The following is a 22,961-nucleotide window of genomic DNA, read 5'->3' on the forward strand; positions in this document are numbered from 1 at the left end:
GCACAACTTTCACATCATATTCATCTCAGCACACAAGTAAACAATGGAGTCTGACCTCAGAGTCTCCAGTCCACAGTCTGGACTCTGCAGAAAACCACACAGATGCTTCACTCCTGAATCCTGCAGGTCCCAGTTTCCACTCAGGTCCAGGTCTCTCAGATGGGAGGGGTTGGACTTCAGAGCTGAGGCCAGAGAAGCACAGCTGATCTCTGACAACCAGCAGTGACTCAAACTGAATAAAGAATAAAAGATGTGAGTTTAGGAGACAAAGTTCCTGCTTGAAAGCGTTGAGTGTTTCATCATCTGTTCAGAGCTGAAGAAGGTTGAGAATGTACAAGTTTGGAAAATGGAAACTCCAAACACCTGAACCAACAGGATGCAGCTTAAAAACAGTCAGATACTAAAAGTCAAACACAGCTCTCATTAACTTCAGTCACTATAAACATCACAGATCATAAAGCAAAGAGTGAAGAAACATTTCTTTCTGTCTCTCAGTCTGACCTCAGAGTCTCCAGTCCACAGTCTGGACTCTGCAGAAAACCACACAGATCCTTCAGTCCTGAATCCTGCAGGTTGTTTCCTCTCAGGTCCAGGTGTCTCAGATGGGAGAGGTTTGACTTCAGAGCTGAGGCCAGAGAAGCACAGCTGATCTCTGACAACCTGCAGCCCCTCAACCTGAATAAAGGTTAACAGATGAAGATGAAAATCATTGATAATCCAATCAGAAATGTCCTAATCAATGAGCTTTTCTCTAACATGAGCAGAGTGACTGTGTCCTTCTGTTGCTGTGGATCATCATCATGTCAGCCTTCTACACACATCATCCAAATGTCACCACAACATTCACACACCTGTTCATGTCAACACAGATTCATATCAGTCAGGTCTGTCATTAGAGGATCAATATATTTAGCAGCTCAGTAGGTTTGTGCAGTTAAAATGAGAAGTCCACATGTTCACAGCTGGATCTGAAAACAACAGTCAGATGTCAGATGCAGATTAAGATTAGGAGTTGTTGGTGTCTCTCAGCTTCACAGCTCTGTTTGGAAACAGCTTCCAGCCTTTTTACAAACATCAGATTTGATGGTGTCGTTCATCATCATCACCTCTATGACTTTAACCAGGTGTAAAACCTGTTAGTTGAAGAGCTCTGCACCTGTTGACAGGTAGAAATGAGCAGCTGTAGCAGAAGATCTGAGCTTTTGCTGCAGTTTGATCTTCATGGAGTGTGGTAAACATTTACTGACATGTATCTGTACACTGATGAATCACTGTTGCACTGTCTTCTGTAATAAGTCCTGAGGGTGGTTCTGACCTTTGACCCCAGACGCTCCAGTCATGGAGACTGTAGTTTGTCAGTGTGTGAGATCTGCTCATTGGAAACTGCTCTTACTGGAATTAGTTGCTCAGAGAACAGACTCCCGCTGAGCTTGTCCTCACTGCAGTTTGGTATCATAGGCTGGTGGAGGAAGGAGCAGTTCAACACATTCTATCATGTCTCTCATGTGTAGAGTCTATTTCCTGGATCCACAACGAAAACATTCATTCAACTCAACAGAGACTGAGCACAAAGTGGTTTTCATTCATAACAGAGCTTTGAAAACTTTCCTAAACTCTGTCATCCAAAGATCTCTTCGTTCACTCCATGTTTCATTTCTCAGAGATTCAACAGTCAGATGATTGTTAAATAAAGTGGGATTTGTTAGGAAACAGCAGCTTTTTCACATCTATATCCAGTGTGTACCTGCTCTAAATCCCAAACACTGTGACTGGTCTCAGCTGCCTTCTTTTTGTAGTCATTACAACAGAGAGTCCTTTCTCCTCTCCAGAAGCTCCAGAAGAATTCATGTCCCTCACACACTCTACAGCCTCACCTTCACTGACTGATGGACCACAACATCAACCTCTGGAAGCTGAAAAACTGTCCTGTCCAACATGTCCCCATCATGACTCTGCTCCTGTCGCCCTTTAAATAAACCCTTTTATTTGGAGCCATAAGGAAAACCATTTGGAATAACTGAGAACTCTGATCTGACTCCACTAAGTTATCATGAGGCCGTCTCCATTAGAAAAACATTTTTACTGTCCAGGATTTTTCTCTGACTCCAGGATATTTTTCTCCAGTTGAGCTCAGTGAACAGTGACAGCTGCTAAAGATGATCTCTCTCTGTGAGCTACCTGCTGCTGTTAGCTTCATGTTCATTAGCTGCAACATGGGCTGACTTTTACCAAAAGGTACAAATGAAACTAATGGACTGACAATATCAGAGCTGCACATATTTAATAAGAAAGGATGAAATATTTAGACGAGCGTGGCAGACGACTGAATAATGATTTGTCGTCAACACAAAACTGATCGAGCACAAACACAATGAACAAACCAATAAGGTTGAATTCTTTTCAACATGATGTGATCAGAGAGATGTGATCTGCCTTTAGGAGAAATTAGGGGTGGGTGATATGGCAAAAATATCACATCACGGTTTTTTAATGGTAAAATCACGATCACGATTTTATCAGTTCATTTTTACAGTGAAGTTAATTTAGAACCAAACTATTCTCTATGTAAAAACTTAGCCCTAAAGATAAAAGAGTCACCTCTTTCCACCGTTTGCTCCTTCTCTCACACAGCGTGCTTTTATCAAAGGCTTGTGTTATAGTTGGTTGTTTCTGTGTAATGTCTTTAGCCGTTACCACTGGCTGATGTGTGGTCGGCCTCGCTGCTTGGCTCTCAGCTAATTGTTCTGGATGCTGCCTCTTCAGGTGGTTAAAGAGGTTCGTTGTGTTTGCGCTTTGTCGTTTGGAGAAAACTCAAACCAGTTCCATACGCAGTGTTGGGGAGTAACGGAATACATGTAACGGCGTTACGTATTCAGAATACAAATTCTGAGTAACTGTATTCCATTACAGTTACAGTTTAAATAGATAGTATTCAGAATACAGTTACATTGTTGAAATCAATGGATTACGTGACGGTACTTCGATTACGCGACGAAGGCAACCCGATGCGTTTCCCAGAAGCCACAGCTCCACGAAAACAAACTTAAATAAACGAGCTATTCGCCTGATCAGTCGGACAGAATGGAGTCGGACGAGGAGCAGCAGGAGCGAGAGCTTGAGCCGCGGCCGGTAAAACAGAGCCGGGACAGGAATGCGTTGGCCAAGACAGAAACGGTGTTACATGAACTCCGTTACTCCCCAACACTGTCCATACGACTGGAGTTCTTTTTGGGGACCAACTCCAAGCTTTCACTTTCGTTGTCGGCCATGGCTACCCGCTACACCTTGACTAAAACAGCGAGGCTAGTAAAAAAAAAAATCTGCACTGCTCGTACTTCACCATGATTGGTTGGTCATGTTCACGTGAAGTGGGCTGTTAGTTGCCCAAGGAAAAAAAACTTCTCGTGCGTCTGTGCGCAAGCATAGAGCTGCAATTAATAGAATGTGCCCTATAGACGATAATACGATCTCTGTCCTCTGGCAGATCGTCAACACTTTCTAATCCTTCACGATCTAATATCGTCATATCGCACACCCCTAGTATATGTATATTATGTGTACATAACTATACACTGCTGCACAACTGTACATACCACCATTACAGAACCATGGCTCTATTTTTCTATTATAAATGTACACACTGCACACCTGACAGGTTATATTTTTACATTGTATATATTATTGTACATTTTATTCTCCTCCCTGTTATTTTTTTATTTTATCTTATTCATATTAATGTTATTTTTCTTGTCATATATATATATATATATATATATTTATATATATGCATTCACTCTTTATGTCTTTATACTTTGTTACACTGTATTTTGTAGAGTTGCTAAGTGCTGCCAGTTAGCTGTCAACTTGTCCTTTCCTTTCTTTTTGTGACTGTTTTACTTGCTGCTTTAACATAATTTCCCCCTGAGGGATGAATAAAGTCTATCTATCTATCTATCTATCTATCTATCTATAAACCAACAGTGTGGTCCTTTAAGTCTTTGCTCCTAAACACGTTTAACAAGTCAATTCAATTCAACTCAATGAGAAAAGACCACAATTTACAATTTTAAGTGAAACTAAAGGAATAATTCTTAGTCTGAGAGAAGAAAAAGTCACAATATGGAACAACAACTATTTCAAATCTCATTTATTCAAGATGAATGGATTCAAGCTCTGGATGAAGATAAACCAGGTTCAGTTGTGGATTAAAGATATAAGATCTACAACAGTAACAGACAGTGAACTGACCTCAGAGTCTCCAGTCTACAGTGTGGACTCTCCAGAGAACCACACAGCAGCTTCACTCCTGAGTCCTCCAGTTCATTGTTATTCAGGTCCAGGTGTCTCAGACTAGAGGACTGGGAGCTGAGAACTGAGGACAGAGCTTCACAGCTTCTCTCTGAGAGGTTACAGCTGCTCAGTCTGAAGAGGAAACAATGAAGAAAAAGTCAAATAACATTTGTGTTGAAAGGACAATCAAAGGAACCAAACTCTCAGTTTGTTCTGCAGCTCACAGCAAACTAACAGACCTGCATTTGAAAACTGGGCCAAACATCAAACACAGATTTGTTGAGTGAAGCAGAAATATCAGCTCTTTATCCACCTGCTAACCAATGAGGAGTTTCTACATTGATGATCATCTTTCATTGGCTCTGATTCAAATCCTTTCTGTTTTATACTCAACAAGTTGGAGACATGACAGTTAAATATGACACAATCAGTAATAAACAGACATGTACAGTCAAGGCCGTAATTATTTGGACAGTTAGACATGATATGTTATTTGGGATCTCAGCACATTCACTTTAAAATACAATAATGGATACTACAGTCAATGACTGCAAAGGATTTTACACTAAATATTAAATGTGATGAGTTTGTTTCACTTCATGTGTATTTGTCCAGTTACTTTTGAACCACTAAAAGGGCTGAATCTCCCACACAGTTCTTTCTATACTGATGTCAACCTGCTCAAATTAAAGCTGAGACTTGGCTCTTTAATGTAGGATCCATTATTTTAATTCAGATTCAATGTGATGAAGCTCAGAGCTCAGAGATGATGATAAGGAATTAAAGAAGAGAGGAATTTATTTTCCCTCCTGCTGAATAAAATAGCAGAGTCTTTATATAATGAGGAATAAATCCAACTATCTATACACTTACAGAGCTTTGTTAGAGGCTTTGACAACTGGCAGCAGCTTCAGAAGAGCCTCCTCTGAAGCAGAGTATTTCTTCAGGTCAAACACGTCCAGATCTTTTTCTGATGACAGTAAGATGAAGACCAGAGCTGACCATTGAGCAGGAGACAGTTTATCTGTGGAGAGACGTCCTGAACTCAGGGACTGTTGGATCTGCTCCACTAGAGAACGATCATTCAGTTCATTCAGACAGTGGAACAGGTTGATGCTTTGCTCTGCAGAGGGAGTCTCTTCAATCTTCTTCTTGATGTACTGGACTGTTTGCTGATTGGTCTGTGAGCCACTTCCTGTCTGTGTCAGCAGACCTCGTAGGAGAGTCTGATTGGTCTGCAGTGAAAGACCCAGGAGGAAGCGGAGGAACAAGTCCAGGTGTCCATTTGGACTCTGTAAGGCCTTGTCCACAGCCCTCTGGTAGAACTGTGTTGGATCAGGTTTGTCTCTGAACAGTTTAGACCACAGGGAGGTTGATTGTTCTTCTGACAGCAGATTGACTCCAGAGTTGATGAAGGTCAGATGGACATGAAGAGCAGACAGAAACTCCTGAAGACTCAGATGGACGAAGCAGAACACCTTGTCCTGGTACAGTCCTCTCTCCTCTTTAAAGACCTGTGTGAACACTCCTGAGTACACTGAGGCTGCTCTGATATCGATGCCACACTCTGTCAGGTCTGATTCATAGAAGATCAGGTTTCCTTTCTGCAGCTGCTCAAAAGCCAGTTTTCCCAGAGACTCAATCATCTTCCTGGTCTCTGGACTCCAGTGTGGATCTGTCTCAGCTCCTCCATCATACTTAACATTCTTCAGTTTGGACTGAACCACCAGGAAGTGGATGTACATCTCAGTCAGGGTCTTGGGCAGCCCTCCTCCCCCTCTGGTTTCCAACACATCCTCCAGAACTGTAGCAGTGATCCAGCAGAAGACCGGGATGTGGCACATGATGTGGAGGCTTCGTGAAGTCTTGATGTGGGAGATGATCCTTCTGACCTGCTCCTCCTCTCTGAACCTCTTCCTGAAGTACTCCTCCTTCTGTGGGTCAGTGAACCCTCTGACCTCTGTCACCATGTCAACACACTGAGGAGGGATCTGATTGGCTGCTGCAGGTCGTGTGGTTATCCAGAGGCGAGCAGAGGGAAGCAGTTTCCCCCTGATGAGGTTTGTCAGCAGCACATCCACTGAGGTGGACTCTGTAACATCAGTCAGGATCTCAGTGTTGTGGAAGTCCAGAGGAAGTCGACACTCATCCAGACCGTCAAAGATGAACAGAACCTGGACCTCTTCAAACCTGCAGAGTCCTGCTTCTTTGGTTTCAGTAAAGAAGTGATGAACAAGTTTCACCAAGCTGAACTTTTTCTCTTTCAGCACATTCAGCTCTCTGAACGTGAATGGAAATGTGAAGTGTATGTCCTGGTTGGCTTTGTCTTCAGCCCAGTCCAGAGTCAACTTCTGTGTTAAGACTGTTTTCCCAATGCCAGCCACTCCCTTTGTCATCACTGTTCTGATTGGTCCGTCTCTTCCAGGTGAGGTTTTAAAGATGTCTTCTTGTCTGATGCTTGTTTCTGGTCTGGCTGGTTTCCTGGATGCTGTTTCAATCTGTCTGACCTCATGTTCATCATTGACCTCTCCAGTCCCTCCCTCTGTGATGTAGAGCTCTGTGTAGATCTGATTCAGAAGGGTTGGGTTTCCTGCTTTAGAGATCCCCTCAAACACACACTGGAACTTCTTCTTCAGAGTAGATTTAAGTTTACGTTGACAAACTGGAACAACATGTCCTGAATGAACAAACAAGAAACAACATCAATGACTGATTCATAAAGAAAACATGACATGTTCATCCCCCTAAAGAACACACATGAACATATGTCCCTCCATGTCTTGAGACGTTAGTAAATGTCCCATTTGTCCATCATGTTGAATCTTTAGAGAAATCCTCTTACTGCTGTGCAGACAGTCAGCCAGCTCCTCCTGCTTCATTCTCCTCAGGAAGTTCACTGTGATCTTCACAAAAGCCTCTCTGCTCCTCCTCTGCTCTTCATCCTCACCATCCAACACCTCCTCATCCTCCCTCTGACTCTCTGAGCATTCTGGGTAATCTGGACTCACAACCTTCTGGATCTTCTTCAGCTCCTTCTTCACAAAAGTCACAATGTTCTCCTCCAGCAGCTGGAACAGAAAACTATATGAATGACACAATCAAAGTAAAACCATGGAGCCGAACATCAGATCCATGTTGGACACACTGACAATCCACTGCTCTAAAAAGTGCAGCATGGAGATTATTGTCAACACAACAGATGTCAAAGTAGTTGTTGTCCATGTACAGACCATAAATATGGAGTCCAGGTGTGTTTGATGCTGCTGGGCAGACTGAGCACTGGGAACCTCTGAGCTCTCCTGGTCCACTCTGTGGAGGAATCATGAAGAATTAGCTCACATTATGTTTGCAGCATCTGTGAGTGTTTTATGCTTTGTACACAAACAACAGCTGCTTTTATGTTCTGTGGTGACTGTCCTGATTAAAGCAAACACTACTGTGCTGTGACATTCTCAATGAGAGGAAACAAGCAATCAGTTCTGTACCTCATGACCTAGAGTCATCACAACAAGTCCACCTTTTAAATGATGAGTTTTAAGGACTCACACTGGGTTTGACAGAAGTCTCACCTCTGCTACAGGACACTAACACAAACACTGGAACTGGATAGGTGCTGAGTTACAGGGAGTTTTAGTTCTGATCTGAATGACACATATAAGAACATAAGAAGTGCTTTTCTTCAAAAGAGAAACATCAACTTTGCCACTAAAGCCTGTGTTTCAGCCAGATCATGTTCATATACTGTGTCATTCATGAAGCCTGGAGACAAAACACAATCACTTCATCTTTCATAGAAGACCAGTTATACAGGACAGCTGTCTGATACATTTTAAACTCAGCTGCAGCTCACTTCTTTGCAGCAGAGGGAGGCTGTCCTTTGAAATTAATGAGGTGATCCTTTGACCTGTCACTCTTCATGGACACACAGCTGGGCTCAGGTACAGGGAAGTCTGGTCTCTGATGGATCCTGGTGGACACAGAAATTAAGACCATCACTGACATGGGGACAGGGACAACATATCTATTATTCATACAGTGTTCTCATAGTAAAGAAGAAAACATGTTTTCAGTTGCAGCTCACTTCTTTGCAGCAGAGGGAGGCTGTCCTTTAAAAGTAATGAGACCACGCATTGACATGTCACTCTTCATGGACACACAGCTGGGCTCAGGTCCATGTTCAGGTCCAGGTCCAGCAGAGTCTGGTGTGTGCTGCTGCTCTGGCCTTCAACACAACACACACAGAGCTTTGAGTGTGAATAATGATGGTGCAGTGATGTGAGTGCTGAGCTCTGACATGGAGAAGAGTCATGGACAGTTAGAGATCCTCATCTCACCTCTGAGCTTTGGTCTGGATCTCATGGTCCCCACACAGACTGCTTTTAGGGGGAGGGGCTCCCTCCTCTCTGTCCTCACACTGATTCATGATGCTGAATTCACATCCACATCAGCTCACACACACTTTCTACCTTCATCTGGAGAGAAAACACAAATCATTCATCTGCACATCAACTGAAATCATCCTCAGGTTCAGGTTCAGGTTCATGTTACTTTATTTGTATCTGTAGGTAGATTTGTTCCTCTGTTTTAAAGTTGTCTGACTGAACCATGACACTAAAGAAAATAATAAAATGGATTCTATAAAAGAGATAAACATGCTCATTATGGTTCAGTCAATGTGAAAATGTACAAGTTTCCTTAAACAGTGTAAATGTTTCTGAGCCTTTTTACAAACCACTTCACAATTTTTTTCAAAAAGTCAATTTGCTGTCAATGATAGTCCCAAGATATTTGTAAGACTGCACATACTCAATGGTCTGACCTTTAATTAAAGTGACTTGGTGCCTGTGGGGTTTCCTCCTAAAATCAATGAGCATATCTTTGGTTGTTGTAGCATTTAGCTGCAGGTAGGATTCCTCACACCACTGAACTAAATCATCAATGACTGGTCCATGGCTGCTCTCACCGTCCTGGAGGAGACTAACAATAACTGAGTCATCAGCACTTTATGATGCTTCTGCTGTCATGTCTGCTCTGACACATGTTTGTGTATAACATGAACAATAGTCGTGACAACACACACCCTTGAGGAGAAACAGTGGAAGAACACCTTTGGTCAGACAATGTACTGTTGACCCTCACTCTCTGTGTCCTTTTGGTTAAAACATCCAGAATCCAACCCACCAGATTATTATTTAAATCAAACTGTTGTAGGAGCCTTTCAATCCAGTGCATGTTCAGTTTGCTTCAGGACCTCAGATCTGACCAGTTTCTCAAAAGTTTTCATTCAAATTGAAGTCACCGCGACTGGTCTTTAAGTTTATGTTTGAGTTGCTGAGTTTCTGTGCTAAAATCAAAGGAATCAAAACTACAATAAAAACAATTCAGAGCATTATCCAGCTCTGTGTCTGAGTTCCAACCATGTAAAAAGACAAGAGTACTGAGCTCTGTGCTCTGAAGGCCTGCAGTAGTTTTCTTGCTTGCCCAGACTGAACCGTTTGTTTGCTGTCATCAATGACTGGTCCATGGTTTGTTCTTAGGAAATATTTAAACACGCTTACAGGGAATGATCATATCATTGCAAAAGACCATGTATGAGAATGTCATGTCCACCAGTGAGTCCAAATCAAATGCTGGCCTCACACTCATAAATGGCCATTTTTCAGAGCTTGATGAGTGAGTAGGATTGTTCTGAATGTTTAATTGTTAAATGTTAAGTGTTTAATTGTTAAGAAGTTCTAGCATATTAACCATTTTATGGTTAAATGTTTTAATACATACTAAGATGTACTGTGCTGTGCACTTAAGGGTTGAAGCTGATATCACTTCTGTTATGTCAAATGCTGGAAACCCATGGTTTATTCTTTTGCCGCAAACCATGGGTTTCCAAATCAGTCAAAGCAGGATTAGAAAGCAGAACTGGAAAACAAGATGGCAGCAAACAAACTTGGTTCAGCCTGGGCAAGCATGAAAACTACTGCAGGCCTTCAGAGCACAGAGCTCAGTACTCGTGTCTTCTTAGATGGTTGTAAGCTGGACACAGAGCTGGTTAATGCTCTGAATTGTTTTTTATTGTTGTTTTGATTCCTTTGATTTTAGCACAGAAACTCAGCAACTGAAACATAAACTTAAAGACCAGTCGCGGTGACTTCAATTTGAATGAAAACTTTTGAGAAACTGGTCAGATCTGAGGTCCTGAAGCAAACTGAACATGCACTGAGCTGTGGAACTCTGCAACTCCTCCAGAGGTACCATGCACTGCAAATGATTTAGTTCTTACCAAGATTAAAAAAAAAACTTTATCTTTTTATTTAGTTAATTTCTTATTTTAAATCAAGCAGAATCTTATCTTTCTTGTCTCAAAAAGGGTTGTGGTTTGTTGTTGGGAAATATTTAAACACGCTTACAGGGAATGATCATATCCCTGCAAAAGACCATGTATGAGCATGTTATGTCCACCAATGAGTCCAAATCATCCCCACAGGACTGTGTGAAAACATCCCAGTCTGTGCAGTTAAAACATCCCTGGAGACAGAGCACCGACTCATCTGTCCAGACCTTTATGTCCCTGATCTTTTTCTTCTCCCTCTTTAAAACAGTTTCATATGTGGGCAGCAAATGCACACAGCTGTGATCAGAGGAGCCCAAAGGAGGGAGAGGAAGAGATTTATAGGCCCCCTGTATCAACCCATAGCACAGGTCCAGTGTCTTTTCCCACCTGGTTGGACAGGAGACGTACTGGTAAAAGTTTTGAAGTGTCTTATTGAGAGTCACATGGTTAAAATCCTTTCATATCTTTCACAGACGATTCAGAGGCGACCATTTCCATTCACTGACACACAGATGGACTGAGATCCACTGATTTTATCTGACAATCTGTTTGTCTGCAGTGTTTCTGTAGAAAATGACTTGATGAAACAAGCTGCAGGTGATTATTCCACACAAAACAACTGAGGCTCAGTTCATTTCTCCTCCATATTATTCCAGGGGCCATTTTAGTTGGGGCCCCTGGCACTTTCCTGCCTTTTCTAATATTAAAGTCTGAACTATATGAAGCAGCAACAACAAACCAAAACCAAGCCAAACAGCAGAGACACAGATAGACATCAATAAAAACAGCAAATATGTCCTGACAGACAGTTTTTCTGTTTGTACTGTGACCAGCCACAGAGATATAATCACCTATCAGAGCTGCTGAGATGCTTTATTGTGAGAGTATTTATGGATTTGGGTCTTTATCATCTAATTCATCAGGTAGAGTTTGTCCTGATAGGACCAGGAGTCCTCTGACTCTGTGGATGGAGTGTTAACTGTCTCTCTGAAAATCACATAGAGTCTGAAAAACCCTGTCAGTCCCTCTGAGCTCAGTCCCGTAGAGTTCATCTAATGAGAGAGAAAGTCAGAGCTGTTCTCCAGCCACTGTCCGGCCGAGCTCAGACCGCATTTAGCGGCTCAGACTGCGGGAGAGCAGCGGCTCAGGTCCGCCTCCTCCACAGGCTGATTCAGGCAGGAAAAGCTGCCTTCAGTCAGCAGTAAGTGGAGCCACAGACTAACAAAGGCTCCGTGTTCAGCTACTGACCATCAGCTCACTCTGCTTCTACTGCAAATATCCACACAACATGGAGGATAATAACGGCTCTCCTCCCGCCTCATCCCGACTTTACAGCGACAACTCAGAGTCTACACAACTAAAGTATAAAGAAAACCACAACAACATCCAAAAAACTCGAACATCAGATAATTCAGGTAACTACAGGAAATGCTGACGAGTAAAACATTAAAAGTGACATTTACCTTCAGACAGAGAAAATCATCTGCGGCTCAAACTTCGGTCAAAGTGAAAGTAAACTTTCAGAAACCGTGGGATACAGTGATGGGAATTCCAACTCTTTTAAGAGAGCCGGTTCTTATGGTTCAGAATCAGAGTCAGAAAAACTTTATTAATCTCCGTAGCGAAATTCTTTGCTTATGGACAAACTCCCAATTGAAAAATAAGATAAGAAGAAAAATTGCACAGAGAAAAGATGTATCTAAAATAAATAAGGTGAAAAATAAAATAAAAATACATAAAAAGAGCCGCTCTTCCCCCTCCAAGTCGCTCCTCAGATTTGCATTTATTTATTTATTCTGGCTGCTTAAATGAATTTATCACTAAAATAATGTAAAATTCTGTGTAAAATGAATTACAAATGTAAAAACATACATTGTATCAAAAGTTTATTATTTATATGGCTTATTATACTCAACATGGTACAGAATGCTAAAAATATATATATAAAATATATATATATATATATATATATATATACATATATACATATATACATATATATAAATAAGTCCAAAAACAAATCCCCATCTCAATTTGACAAAAAGATCCAATCTCTGATTGGATGTATAATATTTGTAAATTTTTAACTATTTACAGTGAAACAACACAGAGAAGCTTAGAGAATCACACAAGAAAATCTAAACGAAAATGTAAAAAATACAAATCAGCATCCAGGGAACAGTTTTAGCTCATCTTTAGATAAGATTGACATTAAGAAAAACCAAATGTCTCAGATTTGAGGGGTTGATCCTGTGTGTGCTGTCTGTAACTCCTCCCTCCCCCTCCTGCTCAGTGTGGATACACAGACACTACCACACAAAATGTAGTTGACTAATCATTTGCAGCTTGAACACAAAAAAAAAGAAACAAAGCAGCTCCGGCTCTCAGACTGGAGTCGGCTCGGATCGTTCACTTCAAAGATCCTGCTCTAAGAACCGTTTCATTCGCCACCGACACATCATTGCTTCCTAACACTCACCTTCTTAAGAGCACTGTCTCATGTCTCGTCTGCTGATGTCAAAGTAGATGAGGACTGCATCAGTGTCAGTGTAGGACAGAGGACACACGTTGTCATAGTTCCTTCAATTAACCCTTGTGTGGTGTCATATTTTTGTTAATCATGTTACAAATGAAACAAAGTTTTTCAGAACAACTCTTGATTTTTCTCAGGGGCTCCTCCATCAGGTTTCCCTGTGTAGACTTGTAAGTTCAGCCGCCCAGTTAGCTCAGTGGAAGAGCACGAGACTCAATCTCTCAGGGTCGTGGGTTTGAACCCCACTCCGAGCGGCCTCCCATGGGCCCACCGCTCGTGGGAGGTGCCATAGGACTTTGGTGCATTGTGGAAGTCGCCCCTACGACTTGGGCCTGGATCCAGGCAGATGATGACATGACAGTTCCAAGCATATGAGGAAGTGGCATCACATGACTTGTAAGTTCCAAGCATATGAGGAAGTGGAATCACATGACTTGTAAGTTCCAAGCATATGAGGAAGTGGAATCACATGACTTGTAAGTTCCAAGCATATGAGGACACCATATACTGAGTCCCTAAATAGCTGCTCATCAATGGTGACATTAGGCCAGGGGGAGGCAGTGCACCCACTTCTCGCACACTGTCCTGATGGCAGCTAGCTTGGACAGACACACAAAACCCAAACACACACTAACAGGCCCAGAAAGGTGGAGGACATAGTGAAGGTACACAGGACCTACAGTTTCCACTCTTTCATTAGCCCTGGGTCCAGTGGACCCAAACATCCTGTGTGTAATATGGTGTGTACAGTGTGTGGTCATTGAAAATGTATTCTGATATATGTTCTTCACAGAAAATGAGTCTGAGTTTGAAAAATCATTTTTCATTCTTCTTTTGATAAAAAATGAAAATGGGTCCCACAGACCCATAGATCTGATCGTTCAGAGAAGTGACTGTAAAGCTGATTTCAGATCAGTGAGGCACTAAAGAGTGACTTCCAGGTGTTGGCTTTTAACTCTGAGGAAGCAAAAATGAAGGTTTACAAGAAAAGATGAGAGAGAACGACTGAAACAGCAAAACAGAGTGGGTACAAACCCCCTTGTTTGGAAATGTGTATCTCAGTTTTATAAATGTCAAATGAAATGACAGAGAGCCTCTCTATTATCTCTCTCTTTTGTGTAATGATCTTAAACTAACAGACATCAAACCTGGGGCTTTGTAGTTTTCCATCATCTAGAATAGTATTTAATAGCACTTTCTTTAAAAACGTTTAAAAGAGAAAAAAGTATTGGTAAGTCTTTTTTTTCCAACTCCTTCCTTCAAACTTTCATTTTCATCTGCAGTCAAAAAAAGAAGGAAAAAATAAATTCACCTTACTATGTATATAGGTTTAGTGCATCTTAGTACATAAGTCCCAAAGTATTGAGCTCAGTATTTCAACCATTTAAAACATTTCTAAATGTAATAATTCTGTCGATTGAGACCAAATTGGCATAACTTCCATGACAGAGGTAAAAGGCTTTAGGAGGGTCTACAGACAATATTCCATCCCAACATGTTCTGCCCACAGTTCATATGTCAGTATAATGACAGAACATACACAACACAAAATACCAATCAAAAGTACAATGTTATTTTTTTATTTATTTATTTTTTTTGGATGATTTTTTTTAATCTAAAGAATTTTTTGTTTGATAAATTTCCCATTTTCCTTTAAATTAATGTTTAAAATTGTAACAGACATTTATTAACTGATGAATAAGTTCAAACATGCATTAGAAGGTGTATGTGAGAGCATGTCACACTGACTCCAGCCACTACAGGTCAGGAGTGCACAGTTTTAAAGTGCTCTGATTATGTCAGTTTCTGAGTCTCACAGGTGGAACACACATTCATTTAGCTGTCAGATGAATAATCAGTGCAACATGTATGAATATTACAATGAACATTTCAATATGAAGAGTAGGAAGAAGAAGTTTGGATGGAACATTGTCAGAGGGTTTGGGTTAGGGTGGGGTAGACCCTCCTAAAGACCTGTTATATTAGAAAGTGTTCAGCAGAGGTGAACATGTTACAGTAGGTACAACTCCATTCATTCATTCATCAGTAGGAGTAGTAGTAGCTTTATTTGCAGCAGCTTTAATAATACTTTGGTAGTTGTGTCAGAAACAGCAGTGCTAAATATTAAACAGGATCTATAAAACATATTAATAATCTAAATAAAGCATCTATTAAATACCTTAAAAACCTGCAACAGTTATAAAGAGCTTGGGTTTTTAACAGTAGCAGCTGCTGTGACAGATGTGATCAAATTATTAACACCTCATAGATGGAGAAGTAGTTTTTCTTAATGTGTTTTTTAAGTTAATTTCATTTGACTAAATCCTTTTATCAGCCAAACTAATGAAGGTTTTTTTTTTCTAAAATGTAAAATGTATTAACAGTCTTACAGAGGTGGAGTTTTTTGGCTTCTTTTTCTACATTGAGTCCATATATTTTATCTCTATCTGTGGTGAACTTGTCATAATGACTGTGTAGAAGAAAGAAAGAGCTGTAAGAGGCTCTGTAGACATTGTTCTATTGCATGCAGCTCCCACTCTGTCTGAGAAGCAGTGTTGGAGCTGGCCTGAGGATGAACTCACTCAGCTCTCAGACTGCTTCTCACAGACAGAGTGGGAGCTCTTCAAACACGAGGACCTGGCTGAACACACAGAAGCTGTACTGAACTACATCAGGTTCTCTGTGGAACATGTGACAACAAAAAGACTCATCCAGGACTTCTCCAATCAGAAAGACTGGATGAACAGCCACATCTGGTCACTCCTCAGAGTCCCTGACTCCACCTTCAGGTCAGGTGATAGGGCATGGTACAGCACCACTAGAGCTGACCTGAAGAGGGGGATTGATGTGGATTTTTCTGGCCAGGCTGTGGACCCCGCCAAGGGCCAGTTGAAGCTGAGTCCAAGTCTGGCCGAGTCCCCACACCTTACTCTTTTACTCTTCATTCTCTAAATCGTTTTCTTCCAAAAACTTCTAAGTATTCAAGTCTTCTGCTGAGAAAAAATTCACAAAGTCAATCAAATACAGGATTCATTTCTTTTTCAGTCTATTTACGCGAAATTATCTAATCACTCAAAGGGCCTTACACTTAGGCCAGTTGCGTGTGGCAACTTTGGCATTGAGGCAGGGCTCCAATTCCTTAAAGATGGAGCATTATTTCTCACAGGACTAAGGTTAGAGGATTGAGATTCGTCCTTGCTTTGTGGAGTTTTCTTTTTCTCCTTTTTCTTTTTTTTGTGCGTTTTCTCCCACAGGGTTTTACACAATCAGCTAGAGGTCCAGTGTCAGTCCACTGTTGGTGGAGTCACAGACACAGACCAACAACAGGAGAACCTGGAGCTCCAGGAGTCATTAAGATCAGAGTGTAATAGTATCTGTGACAATAATATTAACCAGTAACTGTGTGGTGGAATCTTTTCAACTTCCAGTCTCTTCATACTCTTTAATCACAGTCATCTCTGCTGGTCTTGAAGTAAGAATTTGCTCCACATTCTCAAAAAGAAAACATTATAAACACATTTACAACTACACTTAGATCTATGTTGTAAGCAAATACATTCATCTAATACCTATTACATACATATTACTTGCATTTTTTTAGGAATTATTTCAAATAATAATTAAAATCTAGTTGTATACAAGTTGGAAAACAATTGAATTTTTTGCAAGCACACTGTCCATCAAAGGCTGGCATCCAGAATCACGTGTGTCTCTGCTTAAAGTGCTTGAGACTGACAGTGTATCTGTCAGACTTGGAGAGGAGGAGCCTTCACACCCTTGCTGCAGGACACTTAGATCTGAAGATCACACACACACAAGTATAAGGCAAATAAAATCTAAAGTCCAGCACATTAAAACTATATCACATACCAGGCTGGATATTACCTGTCTCAAGACAAAACATTACCATTACCTATAACTCTGCTTACCACAAGTAGTGAGGGTCACATATTCTGTCAGGTCTGAACCATCAGCCAGGTTCATAGATGCTTCAGTAGATGGGAGGTCTGAAATGCAGACAACACATACAGCTTAATATGAACTGATTAAATACTGTACTTTGGAATTCTTATCATCCACTTCTCACAATCACATATTTTTGTCTGTGTCAAGATACAAATCTCTCAAAATATAAGTGCAGCACAATATGAATTTTTAAATGTCCTACCATCATCACTGTAGATGAAAAAACACAGATCTTTGAAACATCCTCATCCACCTCTGCTCCCTGTTGATCTGTGACTTTCAGTGTTGTAGTCTCTGGGATAAGAAACTTCTGCTGGACTATACCATAACAACTCCACGTTACAAAATGTTTACATCTTTATTCATTTAATACTAAACATCTGACTGACCTGCACTGAGAAAATCTGAGAAGCAAGCCTCTTCCAGTTTAATGTACTTCTTCTTCCCTCCATGTTGTACTTTGATCAACATGTTGGTTTGACATAAAGGAAGAAAATGTCACGTGTCTGAGAATAACATGTTCAAGTTAAAGTTTATCTCAACTACACACTGTTAAAATACACGTTTCTCACCGCTGTTCAAAACAGCAAGGCTACAGTTTATAAGCTCAACTGTTAGCATGCTAGCCAAAACTGACTTTTCAGCTGCGTCTGCGCCGTTGAGCTGGAAATTATACTCTTAAAACACCGACATGCGGTTGCATTGTTGGATGGTTATTAACAAAACAGTATTAATTACCTTCAAGATGCGCATCGTCATTAATTTGTGAACCTTATCAAACAGTTTGTCATTACCGTCATACAGACACATCACACGCCACAGACAGTATGGCCGACATTAACGTTTGAGTGAAAGCTAACAGCTCCTCAGTGGCAGCTAAGGACAGTTAGCTAACTAATGCTGCGGGAGCTACTTGCTCTAAATAATGGAGTAAAAGCAATGGGGTTACGTTCAACATCAAGTTCGCAGTCATTAGCGGTACTATGTAAGTAGATAAAGTGAGAACACTGACAAAATATCACGCATTTAAAGTACTTTTTGATAAAAATCATGCTCTTACCAGCCTTGTGACGACGTTCCTTGTGCTGCTCATGCCGCGATAAAATGCGTCGTGAACTCCAGGGGCAGAGTTAAAACCAGATCCTGAACACCAGGGAATAAACTCCAAAATTCAACTCGGCCTGGGTGTACACCTTAACACAAACTGTAGTCAGAGTTATAAAATAAACTCCAGAAATGTAACTCTTTCTCACTTTTTTGCCTGACTCCAGATTTTAGTACTTTGTGAATTTGCTGTGTGTTAGTACATGTAGTTGTGTACAGTTCAGCTGCTGCTGTCCTTGGTGCTGAATTCACCAACCCAGCTGAATGGTCCTGAGTGCTTATTGTTGTAATTCATTTGGTATTTTTGAGAAGATTGAATATCATTAGTGTGGGTTATGTTTTGGTTAGTGTTAGGCTTTCAGTTATGATGGTTAAGGTTAGGTTAGGTTAAGGGGCAAGGGAATGTATTATGGCAACGTGTGTCCTCACAATTATATTAAGAAGAATGTGTGTGTGAGAGAGAGAGAGAGAGAGAGTATATGTCCTTTGATGCCTTTGATGTATCAACATTCTACAGCCTGATGTCACAGGCTGCAGTAAGTGGACACACAGCCAGAGACAAGTTCAGAAGTCAAACAGGAGCAGAAGCAGTTGGACTGGACAGGACTTAGGAATTAGGAAGAAAGAAGCACTCAGATATTTCTGCACAATTATTGACAAGGAAGGGAGGAGCTACTGCTGTTACAAGGACAAGAGGAAACTACAGGAAAGTCCAGATCACCTCCAAGGTTTTCAGTAAGTCAGTACATGTTAGTAGTTCATGTCAGTGTTTAGTTTAGAAGTTAATGTTTTTAAATGTTTTGTCCAAATGATATGTTTGTAAAATTGGGACAACAAGTAATCATACCCATAAGCCCAGCGGTTTGATTGTGTGCTTATCATTCATGGACAATGAAAAATTTAAATACTGATCATGATTGTGAGATATTCTCATGGTTGCTCAACTTCTTAACTTTGTTTTGGTGTGATGTACTGTAGTTTGTGTTAAAGAAAAGGATTTCTAGGAAGTCTGTACTGTCTGCAACAAGATCCTTTCTAAAGAAATTCTAATAGAAATGATAGAGCATAAAATCCACAGTCCCTGTCCTGTGGAAAAGTTGACTTCCAGAGTTGAAAAGAAGCAAACATGAGGCTTCAACAGTCTGAGTAGATCAAGTTTCTATCTTCCAGGTATTTTTAGTCCAAAATTCCCCTCTTTGTGTTTCTACACCTAATGTTTCCTTGCAAAGCTGTGGTGGAGAGATGGCAACACAGAGAGGAAATTATGCACTAAAAGACAAACATTTGAAGATTCCCACTTGATTTTGTTTAACAAGGCTGATGAATTATGGAATTACTATTTGTACAGAAATAGGACTATGGATTTTGTGGCCTATCATTTCCACAGAAATTGTTTAAAGAAGGGATCTCCTGGCAGCCAGTATGGACAGCAGGAAGAATTCGATCAAACACCAGAGCTTTGAATGTGTACTTTCACTCCTCTTTTCCAGTTTGGACTTTCAGATATCAGCCTTATTTCACTGTTTACTGATCATTTTCAGCCACATCACAGCTGTTATGTTACTACTAATGCAAAGCAAACTTTTTGCTGTTTCTTTTAAACTATGAAAAGGTTGTAAGAAAATGAAATGTGTTTCTCAGTGAGTTAGCATCACGTTATTAGTGCTTCAGATGAACAAATCAGTTTGCTGTGCTTCAGCACAGCTTTAGTGATAGTGGCTGTTCACAGCATGGCTTAATGTGAGTACACCTCCACAATGGAAAACACTATTTGTTAGAACAAGGAGTATATTGATTTTAGATGTCACATTTCCAGGCTACTAAAGTGGGAAGGTGAGTGGCCTAGAAATGTGACATCTAAAATCAATATACTCCTTGTTCTAACACTGTGGTTTTGGAAGCCACGCCTCCTTGTCTCTTGTCACCCCAGTCAAGTTCTCTACATCCTTGAGTCCTTGCCACATGTGCTGTGGGTCTAAGGTGTTGTAGTAATCCTCCAGCTTCAGTCTTTACTGTCTCTTGGCCTGTCTTTTTGTATTCCTCAACATTGCCTGAGACATAAGCAGCAGAGCGAGCGCGTAGCATGGACCACACTTCACAGTTTATCCAGGGTTTGTTATTGGGGTAGATTTTAATCTGTTTTGTGGGAATGATATTGTCCGTGCATGTGCTGATGTAACCAGTAACTGCTGCACCATTCTCCTCTAAGTCCACAGTAGAGTCGTCTCTCACTCCCAGTCTGTGTTGTTAAAGCAGTCCTGAAGCATCTGGTCTGATTCTGCATTCCATACTTTAACAGTTCTGCAGACAGGTAGTGCTTGAGGAGCTTATAAACAAAGAACCAGAGAAAAGCAAGAAATCAGGCCTCAGGTTTCAATAAAGATATTCAAACTGGCTGCAAGTGTCAGTGAAGGAAGTCAGTAGCGACACTATAGGTAAATGAACTTGATGCATAAACTTGGTTCATGTCTAAGCAGAATATTTAGGCCCTGTTTGAATTTGCTACCATGGATAGATGTCTGTTCCCCTTCCTGTCTGATGTAGATGAAGTTTTGCTATTTGTCACTTTAACCATTAATATTTCTTTCATTTCTTTTTCAGTCTATTAACACAAAATGATCTAATCTATCAAGGGGCCTTACACTTAGGCCAGTTGTGTGTGCCAACTGTGGCATTGAGGCAGGGCTCCAATTCCTTAAAGATGGAGCATTATTTCTCACAGAAGTAACGTTAAAGGATTGAGATTTGGTCCTTGCTTTGTAGAGTTTTCTTTTTCTCCCTTTTCTTTTTTTTTGTGGGTTTTCTCCCACAGGGTTTCACACAATCAGCTAGAGGTCCAGTGTCAGCCCACTGTTAGTGGAGTCACAGACACAGACCAACAACAGGAGAACCTGGAGCTCCAGGAGTCATTAAGATCAGAGTGTAATAGTATCTGAGACTTTACTGTAAATATTCCAGTTCTGGACGTCACAGCACAAAGTGGAGAGTGCTGTGTGTTATTTTAGGAAGTTCCATCAATGTACTGTAGGTCAGGTCTGTGATGTATGATGATACTTGATGGAGGACTTCAAAGCAGCTGTTTGGATTTCAGCCTCATTGTTCAGCTGTCAGACTCAGGCCTGTTAAGAAGACACTGATCTTGGGAAGAGTTTTGTTTTCATAATAAGTCACATATAATCCATATTAAATACAGAGTCCAAACCTCACTGCATCACTAAACAATAACCTAAAGACAAACTTTTGTCCATGTGAAGGTGAGACTGTGAGCTCATTACCTGAGTTTGAATTAAAGATGGAGAGAGGAGAAGCATCACCTCAGTGAAAAAGTCAAGAGTAGAATCCAGATAAGACACAGAGAGATGCAGCTCTTCTCCACCAGCTTCAACAGGGTGTGAAATTTATACACAGCACAAACACATTTCACTTCAGTTCTATAGACAATCAGCAGTGGGTGACATGTTTATACATTTAGCTCCATATAGAAAACACAATATTCATTGCTTCTCACAGACAAAGTGTTTTAAATGCTGTGAACAGGAAACAGTTTGATGTGTTGGTAAAATCTTCTTATTTCCAATGTGTGAATCACTTTCATCATCTCTCAAGATTTGGCCCAAAAACAAAGAAGAACAGTTTAAGACTCAGGAGAAATAATCTCCCAGTCCAATGCAAACTAACCAGCACACACTGTTTCCACTTCTACAATCATCTACTTATTATTGTGCTTTAAAGTTTCAGCCTTCTTACATTTACCTATCACTGAGTCCACTTGTGTCTTATACTGAACACTAGGTTCAAATCTCCTTTTGGCTTTGAGCCTTGATTTTTAGTTCATTTCCAGTGCAATACAATTATGTCCTGTAGTAAATCTCCAGAATGAGTCGTAGGACTTAAAGCTAGATCAGCTCTTGCATGAAGCGTTTCAGGCTGAGTTCATGTTCACCCTCTTTGGTGAAGGGACAATAAAACAATCAATGATTTCCTCACTGTGGAGTAAATTTAGGCTGCTGAGAATTCTTCCTGCCTTGAAAACCTTAGTCCTGAAACTGGAATCTAAAATATGTTGATGTGTTTGAGGTGGCATGTGATGCATTTGGATGAGAGTCCATTTGCAGTGTTTTGAGTGTAGGAGGAAAACTGTTGATGAGTGTGAGGACAGAGTAAGTTTGGAAGTTTAACTCTGCCACTTTAGACTCTCAGCTCTGATTCTTGTTTTCTGCTCCATGCAGCTCATCTACAGGACTGTATTAAGTCCTAGTTGTTGAAGGATCTTAATTATTAAGCAGTGAAACTATTTCATATGAGGAAATGGTACATTCATTTTTTTGAAATGTTTGCTTTCTTCTGTTTCTTTGTCTTTTGATGATGGTCACTAAGCTCCAAATCTTGTAGCTGTTCAAAATTCAGCCCCCTATATTTTCCATGATGGTGTGTGTGTGTGTGTGTGATGGGAAAAGAAGGATGAAGGAAAAGTTCTCACTGCAGCAGCTGTAGAGTTTTATTATTATGACCACAATTACACCACAAGAGCCAGTTTGACTCTGTCATTTACAGGCTCTGTGTTTCCAGTTTACTATTAAACAAAATGATGTACTTTATTTCTTCATGATGACTCTTGAAAGTTTTTGAAGAGAGAGGAGAAAATTTCTTCTGTCATTTTTGCTTTTTTTTCCCCACAACTCATTTTAAAGATTTTCATGATTTGAAGAAAAACACATTTTCTTGGTGGTCGGAGAAAAT

General features: G+C 40.6%; 1 long non-coding RNA gene across 1 annotated transcript; it reads right to left on the bottom strand.

The window, feature by feature from the left end:
• Window positions 1–8,207: 8,207 nt before the first annotated feature.
• On the bottom strand, window positions 8,208–8,667 carry LOC121192399. Its single transcript, XR_005895188.1, has 3 exons — window positions 8,625–8,667; window positions 8,372–8,512; window positions 8,208–8,257 (listed from the first exon to the last, which is right to left on the bottom strand). It is a non-coding gene; the product is annotated as an uncharacterized LOC121192399 (long non-coding RNA).
• Between the last annotated feature and the right edge of the window lie 14,294 nt (window positions 8,668–22,961).

The sequence above is a fragment of the Toxotes jaculatrix genome, chromosome 13 (genome assembly GCF_017976425.1).
Source record: "Toxotes jaculatrix isolate fToxJac2 chromosome 13, fToxJac2.pri, whole genome shotgun sequence".
Taxonomy (NCBI): domain Eukaryota; kingdom Metazoa; phylum Chordata; class Actinopteri; family Toxotidae; genus Toxotes; species Toxotes jaculatrix.